The 18,774-nt window shown below is 37.4% G+C and overlaps 1 protein-coding gene across 1 annotated transcript in view; it reads right to left on the bottom strand.

Annotated features, from left to right (window-relative positions):
• The window catches only part of PLA2G4A (phospholipase A2 group IVA), a 343,561-nt gene that overhangs the window by 279,952 nt on the left and 44,835 nt on the right, over nucleotides 1-18,774 (bottom strand). The window contains exon 2 of the mRNA XM_081026434.1: nucleotides 9,573-9,739. The gene's annotated coding sequence lies outside the window, so the exon portion shown is untranslated. The remainder of the gene's footprint in view (nucleotides 1-9,572; nucleotides 9,740-18,774) is intronic.

Below are 18,774 nucleotides of genomic sequence, written 5' to 3' on the forward strand. Positions count from 1 at the left end.
CTGCAACATTGTCATGGTATATTTTATTCAGACTTGAATTATTACTATTCAAAAATGTTGTACATGTCGGGTTATCTGAAATGCTGTTTAAGATGGAAGGTGCCTGCTTCAAAGAGAGAGAGAGACTTTGAATATTGGAGACAGTCTAATTGTATTAAAGCTTCCGCTTTGGGGAGTTTAACACCAAACAGATTGATACGGCTCTCCCTTTTCTCATTATTAATTCTCTTCATTCATTTAAAAGGTGGTCTATATCCCAAATATTCTTAATAAAGTGCATCACATAAACAAGTTAGAACATGACGACTAATTTATGTTTAGAAATTTAGAGTATTACTTGAAATAGCCAAAGATACCTTGGGAATTATAAAAACAATTGTAAATTTCTCGACTAAATTACTTCATTCAGCTCTTATAAGTCAAGAACATGACTTTTCACATCCTTGATGTTAATAGCAGATGGTGCACTGGCTGTATGTTCGTAGCCAGGGCATGGACTTGGAGTAGGGCAAACCTGGCTCTGCCACTTTCTAGCAAGGGGTTAATAAGAGCCCTACATTCCTTACCTTTAAAAGAAAATGGGAACAGTAATGTCTACTGTATTCCTAGCTCAGGATTGACATACAATTTAAGATGGGGATTTTCAGTTTTCTATTTCAACCTATCAAGGCAAATGACTTTTCTATTTTTTCACTTCTCCAATCATATAAAGTATTGATAGTAATAAAGAAGTCAGAGAAAGTAGAAGTAATTTGAGACTCTAATATTGGCTTCTGTGACATCAAGAACCATGAATCTCGCTGGGTTTCATTTTCTTCAGTTATACTGTGAGAAGTTCTAGAGAAGGCTACATACTTCCTGTTCTCATACACAACTCCTAAGCTAACGTAATATCTATGTATCCTATGGTAACTTAATATAATTCTCTCTTGCTCAATTCGTTTAATGGGGACAAAAGACTGGATAAGAAGTTTTACAGCTCAGGAAAGCTCTGCCCTGTCATACTATTTAGGAAACATTACCTAGAGTGTTTTTTAACGTAGTAATTGCAGTAGACAGAATCATGCCCTCCTCTAAAGTTGTCCAAGTCCTGATACCCAGAATTTGTCATATGTTACCTAAAAAGCCTCAGATGGAATTAAGGTTGCAAATCTTCTGACCTTAAAATAAAGAGATTTTCCTGGATTACCCGATGGCAATCATAAGAGTCCTTAAGTGTGAAAGAGGAAGGTGGAAGAGTCAGTGTCAGTGTGATACAATGTGGGAAAGACTTGATCATCTACTGGCTTTGAAGACGGAAGGGGGCCAGGGACCCAGAATGTGGGAAGCCTCTAGGAGCTGGAAAAGGCAAGAAATATACATATTTCACAATATTTGAACACACACATACACACACACACGAAGTCGGACAATTAAGTTCGAGAATTCATCCTAGAAAATGTGCTACATACCTTATTGCTGAATATCACTATGGTTTCCTTCGAAGTACTCCCCTTGGGAAGCTATGCACTGACGCCAGCGCCTACTCTACCCTTCAAAGCAATTTTGGAACTCTTTTTCTGGAATGGCCATCAGACCTGTCGTCCTATCACCTTTGAGGTCCTGAATGTCATCAAAATGTCTCCCTTTCAATATTTCCTTTCTCTTTGGATACAGAAAGAAGTCATTGGGAGCCAGACCAGGTGAGTAGGGAGGGTGTTCCAATACACTTATTTGTTTACTGCTAAAAACTCCCTCACAGACAGTGCCGTGTGAGCTGGTGCTTTGTCGAGAAGCAAGAGCCATGAAAGAACCATGATGCAAAAAGCTCAGGTCGTCTAACTTTTTCATGCAGCCTTTTCAGCACTTCCAAATAGTAAACTTGGTTCTGTCCAGTTGGTACAAATCCATAATGAATAATCTCTCTGATATCTAAAAAAGGTTAGTAACATCGTTGCACCAATTCGCGAACTTAATTGTCAGACCTTGTGTGTGTGTGTGTGTGTGTGTGTGTGTGTGTGTGTGTGTGTAAAACAAATCATATAGTGCATCTTGAGTACAGTCTCCTTCTATTACACATTAATGTTATGGTGCCTCCTTCTGGTATCCCACATGGATTAGAGGGTGTGTGGTTCTCGCTTCGAGGCCCTTATTACTTATTTGTATTAGGTCTTGTCTTACACATTTGTATTAAGTACAGTCTTAATTAAGCTCATGTAGTCATCATTGAATTTCTCCAGAGATGTTCCTTTTAGGAGAATTTCCCTGCAAATACCAGTTGTAGAGTTGATTACCTTTCCTTCCTGTATGCTCATTTTCTGCTAATGCTCTGATGAAATCAACTCTAGCCTACTTTGTTTGAATTGGAGGGAGATTTTAAATAAGAATGCATAAATTTCTTCTTGGAATTAAAATTGAAAATGAAAGCCTTGCCTACTTGCAAAATAAGTACACCACTAAAATTCCCCCTTTTCCCAACATATGTCAGCTCTGAATGAGAAAACAAACACTTTGTGCCCTGTACACTGCAGGTTTAATTAAGGAAGCAAGGAAGAAGGAAGAAGCAGGTCAAATTGGGGATTATCATAGAATGGTGAAATGAAAAAAAAGGGGGTGTAAAAGGGTTTAGAGTCAGAGAAACTTGTATGCTCAATAAACTTACTTCTCGCCAGTTCCTCCGTATCCTTCTCTCTTTCACTAAGTCTTTATTACAAAATTGTGGTATTTATTTTTCTATTCTTAGAGCAAAGCTCAGTACTGGGAACACCCGAAATACTCCTCACTGGTTTTTGATTGAGTGGATACGTCACATCTAGCATTGAAAGACTTGTAATGAGAAGACTAAGTCACTCTTGTAGGATACAGAAAATTACTTCTTAGTGGATGGATTCTTTCGCTGTCACAGACTATTCTGAGCAAAGCTATACATTTAAAATAAAAATAACAACAACCTAAAAATTGTCATAAAGCTTCAGATAGTTCTTTAAGCCCTTGCATATAATCCAAGTGAAGAACCTAGGGCAGTGGGTTCTCCTGCAGTGAAAAGGAATCCTAACAACTTGGAAAAGACTTAAGAGAGAGGGTGGTAATGACATGGAAAGAGCTTTCAACCGAGAATCAAGTAACAAAGAGATCCAGTTCACCATGAATTTACTTTATCAAGTTATTTAAAAGGCTTTGGCCGAAAACATCAGGGGAATGGTTAATCTTAACAACCTTTGGGTCTTTTTGAATATTGAGTTTCTATCATTCTCTCTGGATCTTTTTTCTGCTTTATAAAGTGAAGGTGCTGGTGTTATGGACTAAATGTTCCCTTAAAATCTGTATGTTGAAGATCTAACCCCCAATGTGGCTATATTTGGAAATGAAGCCTCTAAGGGACCCATTAAAGTCAATACTGAGTGACTATTAAAGGATGATGGAGTCAGAAGAAGAAACAAACTTCAGGATTGAAGGGAGGTGTATACCAGCAGGATTACTTTTACTGCGTATTATGAGAGGGGGAAAAAAAAGCCAGTCCTAAATTCTTCACTAATTGTCAACACTGATCACAAACATAGGACCACCCATGGAGAACCAGAATATAACTTTGTTTTCATAACTGTCTGTGGTGGGTTTTTTGAAGGGAAGGGAGTGGGGACCGGACAAGTGTTAATGGTTTAGGTAAAGGATGGGAGTGGAAATATTTGTAAAGAAATATAAATAAAATGAGTTCTTAAGTACTTCCTCTGGATTAATCTTGCCAGTGTTTTCTTGGCTTCCAAACAGTCTTTATCAAACAAGGAAGTGGGTCAGCCAGACCTGGGGCATACAAAACAATCAGATGATACACAAACAATTAAAAGACTTGTTCTGTAAATCAGCATATTTATAAAATTTCTTAGACTTAAAAGATTGCCTGTCATATCCCAGAGGCGCTCTCCCCCTTTTATATCTTTTATTCTGGAATCACGGACACAATTAGGTCTGCACATAAATTGAGAGGTTGAAATATTAAAGAATAGTCAGTTTGGTAAGAAAGTGGAGATTTTCAACACTACCTAAAATGTCTAATAAATAGATAAAGCTAAATAGAGGGGAAATATATTTGGACTAAATAGAGTGTAATATCCTTTGTTACAAATGTGATTTCTCCTAGATTGAGCCTAAGCACTGCCATTTATGAATAGCCAGCTTTAGCTACAGATAAGTATGTCTCTTTGAATAAAGCAGCTCATCCTAGAGATGTAGTCTATCAGCTCCCTAGACCATATTATCCTTTGATAAACCTCAATTAGACATTTAGGATTTTGACACATGGCTCAGAGTCTTGCAATTCCCCGCAACTCTTGCCCATCTTTTGGGTTACAGGGACTGTATAGATAACCTATTCAACGGTCTACTACTTTCACTTTTACTCCATTTCAGCCACCATCCATCCCTTTCCAAGGTAACCTTTATTATCATTTAGCACTGTATTAGCTCATAAAATTTACCCCCTGATCTTTCCCCTAATTCCTGTACTAATAGCTCTCTCCCACCTTAACTCACACCTTGTTACACTCCAACCTTAGCTAGGCCTAATCTTTTATTCCTCAATTTTATTTCAGTCAGTTGACATTGAGTTTTCTTTCTTCCCTATCATACATTCTCACCATCCAGAAATAACTATAAATATTTTGGTATATTAGAACACTATCGAGCTATTCTAAACAGAAATTTTGCTTTTTTATGAAGTCAAAAGTATAAATTTTTTGTTTATGATTTTAAATCTTGCCCCAAAATTCCCTCACTCTAAAGTCGACATTCTATTCTATTAATCGTATAATTTTTGCACTTCACAACTGGGCCTTCAGCACATCAGGAGTTCACCTTTGGAAAAGTAGAGTAGGAGTGAAAACTCCTTGAGGAGCTAATAGCTAAGAGGCAGCAGAGAAGGCGAGTAGTATGGGGTAGGCAAATTAGCTAAAACATACCATGATTCACTGCCCCACACTTGGAAGCCATGCTACAACTCACTCTTCCCTCACTTAGCAAAAACCCTACCTTAATCAATGTGTTTAGATGAGAAATTATGACTTTCTTAAAACAAAAGATAATGTCATGAAAATAAAGCAATCAGTAAATTAAAAACCAAAAGTTTGTGGAAAGTAAATATGATGCTAACGGTAAGGAATTCATTTAGCAGAAAGCTAAACTCAAGGCAATCTTCTGGAAAGTAGAATAAATGATATATACGGGAAAAGAAAAGATAAAAGAATTAGAGAAATCCAAGAAGGCTAACTTCTAATAAAAAAGAGGTTTAGAAAAAGAAAACAATCAAAATATAGGGACATTTTGTTTAAATTAAATTATAAGTGTTTTTATAGTGAAAAGAGGCTATTGAATACTAGCTTAGAAAATAAAAACAGACACAAATCATAATGGTATGAAATTTCAGGACACTAGTCATGAAGAAGTGGGAGGAAAATTTCCAGAGGAAGGATGGAAAGTAAATTACAATGAAAAAAAAGAAAATGAGATGGCACTGGACTTCTCAGGAACAACACAGGACATCAAGGATCAGTGGGAACAAACCTTTTACATTCTGAAGGAAAAATTTCAAGATGAAATCCTACAGCTAGCCAAATTCTAAATCAAACATGAGGCTAAACAAGACTTTTCAGAGATGCAAGGACTGAAAAGAGAAAGAGAGAAGGGAAAATGGACCTTTTAAATACTCGTTCACAGGAAGTTACTAGAGAATTGCTACAGTGAAATAAAGGCATAAGACAGGAAAGAGGAAAATAATGGGTCTTGTTACACAAGGTATCCAATATAGTAGAATGACAAAATTCAGTTCCACATTGATGGTGAATCTTAAAGAACCAGGCTGAGACACTCAGCAAGCCTAGAAACAACTGGTTACATTGGAACAAGAGGACAAAGGGCTTGGGGGTTGGGTCTCCAGAAAAAAATATAGAATTGAGAGATTACCTGATATGTTTGAGATTTTGGAAAATAATATTGATAACAATTTAATAGGCATGATGCAATATTTCCAAATATAAAGCATAGATATAAAAAAAACTAAACAAATGAAAAGCTAAGTGAATTTGGCTGAAGGAAAAATTAAATTTGGGTCAAACAAGGAGAGCTAATTAAGCTATCAGTACACTCTTGGTTCAGAAGCTTTTTATATATTCACAACAATGGAAACATTCTGTTGATTTGACAAAAAATGGTGATAAAGTTAGATTAGGATGATGGGAGAGGAGATAAACAGTAACAAAGCAAAAAAACTCATCTGCATTACAGGAAAATAAAAGAAAATGTGTAAAATTGATAAACCAAGAAATAGTATAAGCATACTATCTAGAAATATAAAGAGTAATCCTAACAAAAATTACTAAGAGCTAAAAGGGGTTGGTCCAGGGGAGTAGCAATGGTTCAGACAGGGAGACAGTTTTTCTCACTTATAAGACTACTTATTTGATAATCAGACTTGGTGCATTTATGATTTCAGTAAAATCATACTTAGTTTAAAAATAAGTTACTTCACATCTTTCACTTTAAGATGGTAAAATTTGAATATATCACCCTAGAGATATAATACAGAAAGAAGAGGAGGGGCAATTTTGGAGGGATGGTGATGATTTCGTTTTTGGAGCATGATGACAGGTTGGCATTGCTGGGTGGAGACCACAATCTAAATAAATCTGCAGACCATGCCTTTGACCTTCAGCCTCATATGTCCAGTGGTCTGCTGGTCATATGTGCTTGGCTGTCAACATTACCTTAAGTCAATCTTGCCAAAATTAGCCTCATGATTATCCCCACCTCTATATTACCCTCTTTAATACTCTTTCAACTGGTAGCATGATCACCAACCATGCAGCCCAACCTAGAAATATGGTTTTTTTTAAAAAAGTAGAAATCCTTTACTATTCCCTTTAACTCATTCCCAACAGACACTTCCCAAGTTCTGCTGATAGTACCACTTAAAAATTTTTAATATGCACCTATATCCACTTCCACTTGCCTAATTCAATCTTCCATCATTTGAAGCCTGAATTACAATGGTCTGTTTACAATTTTATCTCTCTTAATTCTACCCTTCACTAAATCACCAAAGTGATTTTAACTATGTTTACCACTCTACCAAGTCAGGAGTTCTTACACTTGTGTATATGTGTATGTGCATGACATATTTTAGAAAAGAACATATGTATTGATGTTAATGTCAGAATAACAATACTCAAGGAATTCTGAATAATTCAGCCATAATTACAAATCAATTATTATCACAATGTCACAGTTCCGTTCACTCAGCCAATCAAAGAATAGTTATTGAGCACTGACTACTAGGCACCAGAGGGTGCAAGAGATTCTGCAGAGGCCAAAGCAATAGAGTCCTTGCTTTCAGAGACAAACAATTAACAAATAAACAAGTAAGAAGTGATAAGTACTATAAAAATAGCATATACATTTGGGCACGTTATTTCATTTTGGGAGGGCAGTAAAGACCTCAATGATTTGGTCACATCTGAACAGAGATTTGAAAGAAGTGAGAGAACCATGTGGGTGTCTGAGAGAAAGGTATTTCAGAAAGAGGAAACAGAGCATGCATGACTTCTGAAGTAGGAGTGCTCAGTGTCTGAGGACAGCAAGGAGCCCAGTTGGTTGGAGTGGAATGAACAAGAAGGAAACGAGTAGACGATGAGGTCAGAAAGGAAGCCTTATGCTAGATCCTCTAGGGCCTCATAAGTCATGGTGATATTAGACTAGATTTGTCCTAAATGTGATGGAGATTCTCTGGAGGCTTTGAGTGGAGGTGTGATAAGCACTGTCTATATATACATTGTGGATCTGCCTACTCTTTAGAGTCTTGCAAATTACAGTTATGGGCATCTCTTCTGTTTCTGCTGACTTTATGAAGAGAAGGATCTTAATGTTTGTTGATTTTATGGGGTTGAGTTCAAGAGGAGGGAAAGAATATGGATAGAAGTGTCCAGTCCAGATAGAGGTCCATTTTCTCTTAAAGCATGAACAGCCTAGCATGGAGAAGATTGCTTTTCTTTAGGAAACTTACTGCTGTTAGAGAGATTCTATCCACTTACAAATTTTTGACTTTAGTTTGAGAGAGCTAACATTAATATGCCTGATGGAATTTTATGCAAAAAGAATACTTACTCCCTTTTTCCATCTCTGCTATGAATTACATTGCAAGGCATTTCTGAGTTGACTGCCAATGAAGAATGCCATGCCCAAATTATTTTTTTTTCCTATTGTAGAAAGAAAGATGACTGATGGCATTTCCTGATTACATACTTCCATCTTCAAGACCCAAAAGAGAAATCCTATTCTCTACTTTCAGTGAAAACTCCAAAAGGCAAGTTTCTGGTTGGCCTGGCTGGGATCACATGTTCATCCTTGGATCAATCACTCAAGCTAGAGGAATGAATGAGTCACTTTGACAGGCCAAATACATATCTGGTGCCCACCCCAGGCCTGGGGAGAAGGTACTATGATAGATAACCAAGGCCAGAAGGGAGAGGGAAGCCAGACAGACAAAAGACATAAAATATAAATATATAAACATCTACTACATATGGCGTACACAATCTTTGACAATCTAAACACCACCTATATCTACAGCCTTATCTCCTTCCTCTCCTTAAATCATTACTCTTAAATCATTACTCTCCAGAAATAGAGCAGAGTGGCTCAGAGAATGAGCTTTGAGGTAACAGATCTAGGTTTATATCAGAAATTTGTATTTGCTAATTATAAGGCCTTGGGTAATTTTTGTAACTTCCCTAAGCCTTAGTTCCTTAATTTGTTAAATGTGGTAAATAACAGAACTAAAGGAAATGATGCAAGAGAAACACTTCACATAGGGTCCCCTATATAGCAGATGTGAGATTTTAGGCAGTTGATAAACAGCACTCCTCTTTTCCCTTCAAGTTCGTTTAATTTAAAGAGACACTCAGAAACCGGAAAATGGCAATAGCTTTAAAATATGTCACATCGTGTATTTCTGCTTAAAATCCTTCACAGATTTCCCATCTCACACAGAGAAAAAGCCAAAGTCATTATAGGCCTATAGGACCCTGAAATCATCATCCCCACTCCCCATTCTCCTATTACCTCTCTGTCCCCATTTCCTATGGTTTCCATGGTGCTCACGTGACACAGCCACACTGGCCTCATTTCTCTTCAACAAACTTTCAGGAAATCTCCTGCCTCAGATCCTTCCCCCTTGCTTTTCCCACTGTTCAGAGTACTCTAGATATATGCATGCACATGGGTTGCTCTCCACTTAGGGAAGGAAACAGACAGTCTGCTCTCATTGGGCTGATAGTCTAGTGAAGAGATGGGCATTAAAATGCACAAACAAATATTATATGAATGCAAAATGTGGTGTGTTATAATAGAAAAGACCAGTACTCCTACCTCCAAGAAAGAATAATGGGACAGAATTACTGAATTCAGAATGGTGGACAAAGGAAAGGCCCTACAAAAAAAGGTCATGTAAGCTGGGACTGGTATGCAAATAACATAATCAGAAAGTATAGACCTTGTCCAAGACCATTATCCAGTTTAGTAGACATGGAACAATAATGAAGAGTTACCTGAGAACCAGGTCAGGGTCTGGAATGTTCAGTCACCCCCAGTCACTGGCATAAAGGAGTTGGCCCCTCTAGTTTTCAGGACTTCAAAATACACCATCAGCTTTCCTGTGTCTCCAGCTTCCAAATGACAGATCATGGGACTTCTTGATAATTGCACATGCCAATACCTAGTAATAGATCCATAATTGCATGAGCCAATAATTGCATGAGCAAATGACTACTAATAGATTATATCTCTTATTGGTTCTGTTTCTGTTTCTCTGAAGAATCCTTACTAATACAACTGCTAATTAGACTACATACCTTATTCAGTGTTCACTAGTTTTTATGTGTATTCATTTGCCTGTCTGAGTTTGTATACTTCTATGCAATTTAATACCATGTACAGATTTATGTAGTCCCCATCACAATCAACATACAGAAGTCAATAGCAAAATAAAAAAAAAAAATCTGATTAAAAATGGGCAGAGGACAAAGAGGGTAAAAGAGATCAAATGCATGGTGACAGAAAGAGACTAGACTTCGGATGGTGAGCATACAATAGAGTATACAGATGTCATATTATAAAACTGTACACCTGAAATTTACATATCATATTATGAACCAACGTTACCCCAACAAATTTATTAACATTTTTTAAAAATAGGTACAGGATCCAAATAGACATTTTTCTAAAGAAGACATATTGATGGCCAATGTACATACAGGTACATGAAAAGGTGCTCACCGACACTAATCATCAGGGAAATGCGAATTGAAACCACATGAGAAATCACTTCATACCTGTTAAAATGGCAATTATGAAAAAAATAATAACAAGTGTTATTGAGGTTGTGGAAAAACGGAAACCTTGTACACTGTTGATGGCAATGTAAATTGGTGCAGACACTATCGAAAACAGCAGGGAGGTTCCTCAATAAATTATTATAAATAGAACTGCCATTTGATCCAGCAATTCCACTTCTGGGTATTTATCCAAAGGAAATGAAGACACTAACTTGAAAAGGCACCCACACCTCTATGCTTTTTGCAGCATTATTTGCAATAGCTAAGACATGGAAACAACCTAAGTGCCCATCGTGGGATGAATGGATAAAGAAAATGTGATATATATGACACATATAATGGAATATTATTCAGCCATAAAAAGAAGGAAATCCTGCCATTTAAAACAATGTGGATGGATTTTAAGGGCATTATGCTAAGGGAATTAAGTCAAACAGAGAAAGACAAATACAGTATGATCCACTTATATGTGGAATCACAAAAACAAAAACACTGAACTCATAGACACCAAGAACAATTGGTGGTTGCCAGAGGCAGGGAGGGTGGTGAGTGAAATGGATGAAGCTGGTCAAAACGTACAAACTTACACACAGTTATAAAATAAATAAGTCACAGGGATGTAATGTACAGCATGGTGACTATAGTTATTATATTATATGTTTGTAAGTTCCTAAGAGAGCAGATCTTTAAAGTTCTCATCAAAAGAAAAACATTTGTAAAAATTGTAACTAAGTATGGTGATAAAAAAAAAAAATACACAACTGTTCCATGAGCATAATATGAACTCTTCATTCATGCTCCTCTTCTAGAATCATACCTTCCCACCCCTGTCCCTGTCTTCTAATCTATACACCACCATCTTTATTGTTTTGTAATTTTGAGAATGTTATATAAATGGAATCATATAGTGTGTAATTTTTTGAGACTGGATTTTTTCACTAAGCATGATGCCCTTCGATCTGTCCAAGAGGTTTCATGTGTCAATAGTTCATTCCTTTTTATTACCGAGCAGTATTCTATTACATGGATGTACCAGTGTTTGCTTAACCATTCACCCACTGAAAGGCATTTCAGTTGTTTCCTCTTAGATTTAGTTTTAAATACATAGATCCTTTACAAACATTGCCCTTTCACTTTTATAACTCAATTTCAATCCACATCACGAGTGATTGACTCACTGATTAAGAGTTTCTGAGCGAGATAAATGCAGTCAGCGGAAGGAGCAGGTGGGTCATGAAAGTGGCTACCATTTGTAATGAGTATCACATGGGATGTCACTCCGAAAAAACATAACTGTAGGATGGTGACTTTTCAAGTTCTCTAAGCACTAATCAGTTGGTAGCTTAATCCAAAACTGTGTCAAGTGCGAGGAGGCTCTGTGGGGAGGAGACCAGAGATGGTGGGCATGAGGTAAAGAGGGATGGTCCAACTGAAATGTTACATAGGAATGACAAGGAAAGTGACGGGGAAATGGTGTGCAAAGGAGAAGCACATCACCTTTCCGGTGGCTCTGAAACAGGAAAGATGACAGCACGGGAGTCACTTACTCCTCCCATTTCCCTCGTCAACAGTGACTGTCATTGCCACTCAGTACCACATCCCTCTGAGCCAGCACTTTATGCCCAGTAATAGACATTTCATGATTGATTTTACAAGCGATGCGTAGAGAGAAAATAAAACAAAACAAAAAACAGTAATGTTCTGTGTCCCAACAAATTCAGAAGAATGTGTTCTCTTTTAAATCAACTAAGTGTCTACCTATTTGAAGTTAGCTCACTTGGTGCTACACCTACAAAAGAAAATAATCATATCTCCATTCCTGAAGGCAATGAAACAGGCCAAAAAAATTCCTTGAATTTCCATTTTCATTATTTCATTAAAATAGTGTTCTATCAAAATATTTTATGGGAAAGAGGTTTTGTGAGACTTTAGATAAACAAAAATATGTTTAAGACACAGTCCCTGCTCTCAGTGGGCTCACAATTTAACTGGAGAAAAGAAATATGGAATGTATAAAGCATGGAATATATATACATGGGCCTTATCCTACCAATTAAAAATAAATATATTTTGGTTCCTTGACATTGTCTTGTCCAAATTTTCCTCCACTACCTTATTGGACGACTTCCATGATTCTCGTCTTGATAAAGTCATCAGACTATTAATTCAAATACTCTGTTCTGTGACCATTACCTTCTATACTTAACATGGCTTGTTCAAATACCTTCAATGGGATCACTCCTGGATCTCCTTGGGCTCTCCAGTCCTTCCGTATCTCTTTCCTTTAGCTCCTTTCGGTCTTTCATTCTCTCTTTTTCCAGAATAAACATAATGGTCTATCACTGCAGTATTCTCTTGCCAAAACTTTAAGCTCTCTTGTCCCTCTTTCCATCCCCTATTTATGGCAAAATTTCTGGAAGAAACTAAATAGCCACTTTTTCCATATTTTCTTGATGCTGTCTCTACACTTACTACACATTTTCTTCATAGTTTCTCTATGCTTACTCCATGCCTATGCACCAGAATTTAAATGAAAAGGCCGCCCAGGAGAGAAAGCTGGTACACTTACAAATTTATATTACTAAATTTAAGTGTGCCTTCAGTATTTCTGTTGTGTTTCTCTGACCAACTTTCTGTCTCCTTTTTAAAGAGGGCTTTTTCACACCTTCTCTCTCCTCAAACTTCTGCCCCAGATCCATTCTCTCTGCTTGCTGAAAATGACCGACCTTCACCATAATACAGAAAACAGAGGCCAACAGAGGTGGACTCCACCAAGTTCCTCCCACATTCCTAGCAAATGTCCCTGCACCTAAATCCACTATTGCCTCTTTCACTCCAATTTCAGTAAAAGTGCCCACGTCCTGCTCAAGGCCTAGCTTCAACCCGAGTTCCTACTCTCTTTTAACCTCAACACCATCCATTGTCTCTTCTTCTTCTGGTCTCCTTACTTCTTCTCATAAAGTTAATTCTTCCCATAAGAACTTAAATGTGCACGTCCATCTCAGAACAAAAGTCCTCCCTTCATCTCACTTCCTTCTTTCCTGTTACTTTTCTTCTTCCTCTTTCCACCAGGTGACCATGAACGAATACAAAGCTGGTTTTGACTATGATGCCTATAGTTTTTGCCCTGTAGCTGTCCATAGTGCCATCTTTCCTCCCTACCCCTTATCTAGTAAAAGCCCACATTCTCAGCTACAAAAGTAAGCGTATCTCCCAGGCTTGACCAATTGTGGTCATTCTCCGGCCTCAGCAATTGGTGATGAGCCCTGCGACCCGTGTAACTCAGGGCCCAATTAAGTACACAGAAACGACCCTGGGTATTTCAAAAAGAGAAGAATTAATCTAGGAAACTTCCCATAGCATGGAAAGTTTGAAAGAGCAAAAAAGGAAATCAATAGATGCTAGGTCTGCAGAAGCCAAAAAGGGGAGAAGGTTAGGGACACAGAAGTTCATGGGAGGGGTCCCTGGAGACCTGGTGCTCTAAGCTGTGGGAAGAAGCTCTCAATCATCAGGATGTTGGCTTTAGAGGAGATCTGACTGCGCAGATCCAGCCTCCTAGGTGACAGGCAGCAGAACAACTGTTACTCTGTCTGCCAATGGGATTTGTCCTTGGAGTTACTGGTTCCTCTTAGGAAAACAGTGAAGGGGATGTTGGGAGTTAAGAAAGAAGCTGGACCCTGGAGCTACTTTCCCCTGTTGCTGGAGTGATAACACAGAAACTGAAAAAAGAAGACATTCCTTTCTTCCCTCCTTCTCTTTTCTAGTTTGCTTCTGGTGCTTCCCATTGATAGAACCTAATAAGAAACTATCTGACAAAGGAACCTGAGAAACATAGTTGGCTAAGTCCCACAAGTATCACAAAGCAGAATATAGAAACTTATTTTTAAAGATCACATTATTTCAAACCGAACTAGTAAAAAAATTGTCCAGGAGTAATATCGTCTACCTAATAAATAATAGCACTTATAATGACGTTCCCCTCACTTTTAGCCAAGCTACCTACTGACAAGAGACTTCTGGCCTTGGATTAACTCCTCTGCTTTTCATGGCAACTGTTAAATATACCTGCTGTTCTCATTCCAATCCAGATCCTCCAAAGAAAAGCCCTTAGGAGTGTGTATACTGTTTACTTTTTAAAGCCCTGCATGGCAACAGGATTTGGTGTCTCCCTCATTTGAAAGCTCCTTTCCACACCTCTCACAGGCCCTCTAGGAGAAAAACATTTTCCACACATTCTGCCTATGTATCTTAGTAGCTGATTATACCTGTATGTTGGTTTCCAAAATACTGCCCGTTACAACCTGCACAACTTGGAAGCAGGCAAATTGGTTCATTAAGCGAAAGTCTACATTTATATGAAAAATTATCTCTCTTTTACTGCAGGCATCAAAGTTGCAGTGCCCTGCCCTTCCAAGCCATTCATAGGGTTTGGAAGGGCAGGGCAAAGGCAGAACACAAACTCATACATCACTGTCATGGCTAAAGAACTGGCTGGTCTTAATGTTCCCCAAGGGAAATTATGTTTTTTCTGTGAGAAGACAGGGAGGAAAGCCCTACATCTCTTACTCTAAGAAATTCCTTTGGAGAGCTGGATGATGCTGTAACCTGCCACACAGGAAGAGAACCATGCCTAGAGACAGTGAAAACCAAACAAATGTATAAACAAAGTCCTTTCTACTAATGGCAAACCATTGCATTAATTAACATAAAAAAATGAATGACTACAAGATCTGACAATTAAGTTCGTGAACTCATCCTAGAAAAAGTACTACACACCTCATTGCTGAATATCACTATGGTCACCTTTGAAGTACTCCCCTTGGAAAGCTATGCACTGATACCAATACCTAGTCCATCCTTCAAAGAAATTTTGGAACTCTTGTCCTGGAATGGCCAACAGAGCTGTCATTATATTACCCTTGATGTCCTGAATGTCATCAAAATCTCTTCCTTTCAATATTTCCTTTATCTTTGGGCAAAGAGAGAACTCATTGGGGGCCAGATCAGGTGAGTAGGGAGGGTGTTCCAACACTTATTTGTTTGAATAATGTGGCTGAAAACTCAGAACACAGACAGTGTTCTGTGAGCTGGTGCATTGTCGTGATGCAAGAGCCTTGAATTGTTGGCGAAAAGTGCAGATCGTCTAACTTTTTCACGCAGCCTGTTCAACACTTCCAAATAGTCAACTTGGTTACTTGTTCGTCCAGTTGGTACAAATTCCTAATGAATAATCCCTCTGATGTCAAAAAAGGTTAGCAACACTGTTGCAACAAGTTTGCAAACTTAATTGTCCGTCCTCATATATAGTTATTAACTGTAAATCTAAGAATCTATCCTTATTTATTCTCAATGTGATAAACATAGTATTTAAGACTTTAGACCGAGGAAAAGCATTTTCCCACAGAGACACTAAGAGACACCTTTTTCTCTGGTAATATGAACATCATGATTTTCCAACCATGATTCTATGCCTTAGCTGTGTATTCCCAAGTGTTTACAGGTGTGCTCAAATATTAATTCTCTGAGCCCTCAGGTGAGCTAGATCCTAGGTTTGATAAACCTGTTCAGGTTCCTCTATTTTCCACTACGTCTCAAAATAATTACAATGTTCCATTTGTACTATGATATAACAGGTAAGAAATCCCATTGTAACTGGCCATATTTTCCTTTTTTTTCCCTTCTATACCAGGAAGCTCTGAGATAAATGTGAAGTCTGACTATGTAAATTATCATACAGCTAGCATATTTTCATTTCCTTTTCCCCCTATGCTCCGATTTTCTATTTTATTAACTTCATTTTCCATGCTGTTCGTGTAAATAAGTAAAATCTTTTGGGAAAATATCCAGATAGAAATTTCAATTAGTGATATTAGGGAAGTTGAAATGTGAAATGTAACCATACATTGACCTAGCTGCTTTACAAATAAGTAATCATCCTGAAAAGAAAAGTGGCCTTTGATGAAAATTATGAACTAGACTACAGTTAAGCACGTTTTCATATCTAATTCTCAGTTGTTTCTTCTATTTGGTCATTGAGGACACTGTTCAAAAATGTATATTTAACGACTCTTAAATCAACAATAGTCAGTAGCCATGTCCAGTGTGTTATCAAATACAAACACAATTCACAAGTGATGACACACAGCAGTGGACGGGCTGGAGCATGTGGGAGTTCCTAAGATGAAGAACTTGAAACTCATCAACTGAATATGTCTTTAAATAATCCTTTCAATTCTATTCTACTGTCTTCCACCATCAAAGAATCTCTCCTTTCACCACAGTTTATTATAGATAGCATTACTAATTATGTCTTGACATCAAAGAAATAATAATTAGAAATTGATCTACCATAGTCCAGAGTACTAATATTCTATGACTCCATTTCTCAAACTACTAGTACACACTAACACTGGGACACTCTGCATGTGCCTATCTGCTACAAAATAAATTAGAGTGAAGATAAAATAGAAACGTGATCAGCAATGTAACCCATTGCTCATAGGAATTGAAACCTTTTATCAAGAAAGGCCCAACTCTTCCTGATTTTGAGTTCATAATACAGAGGGTACCAAAAAAATGTATACACATTTAAGAAAGGAGAAAATTGTATTAAAATTGTAATAGTCAATATATACTGGTAACAAAAGATGACTACAAATCATGTGTATACATTTTTTGGCACCCCTGGTAAACCCGATGTGGCACAACAAAAAGGGAATATTTTGCTAATATTTTTCAATGTAGGCTAATGTATAATTCCAAAGATCAACTCAGTAAATCTGGGTGGTTTATCTTAAAGAAGAAAAAATGTCTGAAAGAATGGATAGACTACATATTTTTAAGAAGACAGTCCAGAAATGTATGTTTTCCTACCAAACTTCTTTTAGGTACAGAGTAGCAAAGAGTATGAGGTTCTTACTCAGTAATAAATGCTTATAACTCAGATAGTCAATGCTATGTATTGAAAGAAAACCCATAGGCTTAACTAGTAAGCGGAGCTAGAGGGAAAATTGAAATTCAACAACATATAATTTTAGTTAGGATATAAGTCTAAATAAAAGTGCATCTCCCAATAAAGGTAGATGCCGAAGATGGCATTTTATTTTAATGAATATGTCTTCCCAATAAATTTCATAAAATTATATTTGCATTCAGACCCTTTCCAAATTTTGCTTGTACTATTCATAAGAACGTAAATCTAGAAATGAGATTTGTGAAGTCATCACTTTCCTTCCAAATGCTCAAAATAACATAATACCAGACACTAGTGTCATTTTGTACTTTGGGGAAATTACATAATGTTGCTAGCCCTTCGTTTTCTAATCTGTGTAATGATAATAGTTCCTACTTCTTTGAGTTGTTTTGAGAATTTAGTAAAATGGCATCTATAAGGCAATGACTGCAGGCTCTGGCACATACTAAATACTCAACAGGTGTTAGCTGCTAAGGTTGTTGTTGTTACCATTATGAAGATAATGATCTTTAACATTATTATTCTGTCACTACCTTCTCCTGGTAGCCTTTCATAAAACCATCTTAAATCCTGGTGTCTTTCAATATTTTCTTAATTCTTTTGCAATTTCAATTACGGAGACTCTGAGTAGTATCCAAAAGATGATGATAATGATGATGATGATGATGATGATGATGATGATGATGATGATGACAATAACTAGAAAATGAGGAGAATAAAAACAAAGTCCCAAGACAGCTTATGAGTTATTATGAGACTTTGCAGAATGCTTCTACTGCATTAGAGCCAAGAAATCCAGGAATGCTTCAGTCTAGTCTTTGCCCCAGTCATTCCTTTTCCCCTGATTTCCACAAAGAAGAAATAAGCATCGGATCCATAGAAAATGGCAAAAAAATTACCAGTTTATTATGAGTTGATCCTGTACTTAAACTCCAATGCAGAGATCTCTGGTTAGCTGGGTTATCAAATAAGACCAGGTGAAAAGGATGGTGAAAAGGATGGTGAAAAGGATGGTGAAAAGGATGGTGAAAAGGATGGTGAAAAGGATGACTTTAAGTGCCCTTCTCACCAGTGTAAGTACAAATCCATATCTCAGGGTCTTATTGACTTCAGGTTGGCCACTTAGTACAAAAGACTAAAGAGGTGAGAATGTTTGTGGATGCTAAGAAGGGCAAAGACAGAGAATGGTACGGCTAAGGTTACCTTTGGAAAACACCCTTTGACAGTTTCTCTGACTCTTGCTTCATGGGGCAAAAGAAAGAAGGGAGACTCACAATTAGGTGCAGGACGTTTGAATATACCATAACCCCACCCACAGGTAAATGTGGTCCAACAATGTCTAAGATTTGGCTCCACTGAAAAGTTAGTGTTTCCTTGGAAAAAGGAACAAGGGATCCTCCTCTACTGTTTCCCAAACAGTGGTTCACTCACCCTTTCAGCCTA

This window comes from Rhinolophus hipposideros (genome assembly GCF_964194185.1).
Source record: "Rhinolophus hipposideros genome assembly, chromosome: 19".
Classification (NCBI taxonomy): domain Eukaryota; kingdom Metazoa; phylum Chordata; class Mammalia; order Chiroptera; family Rhinolophidae; genus Rhinolophus; species Rhinolophus hipposideros.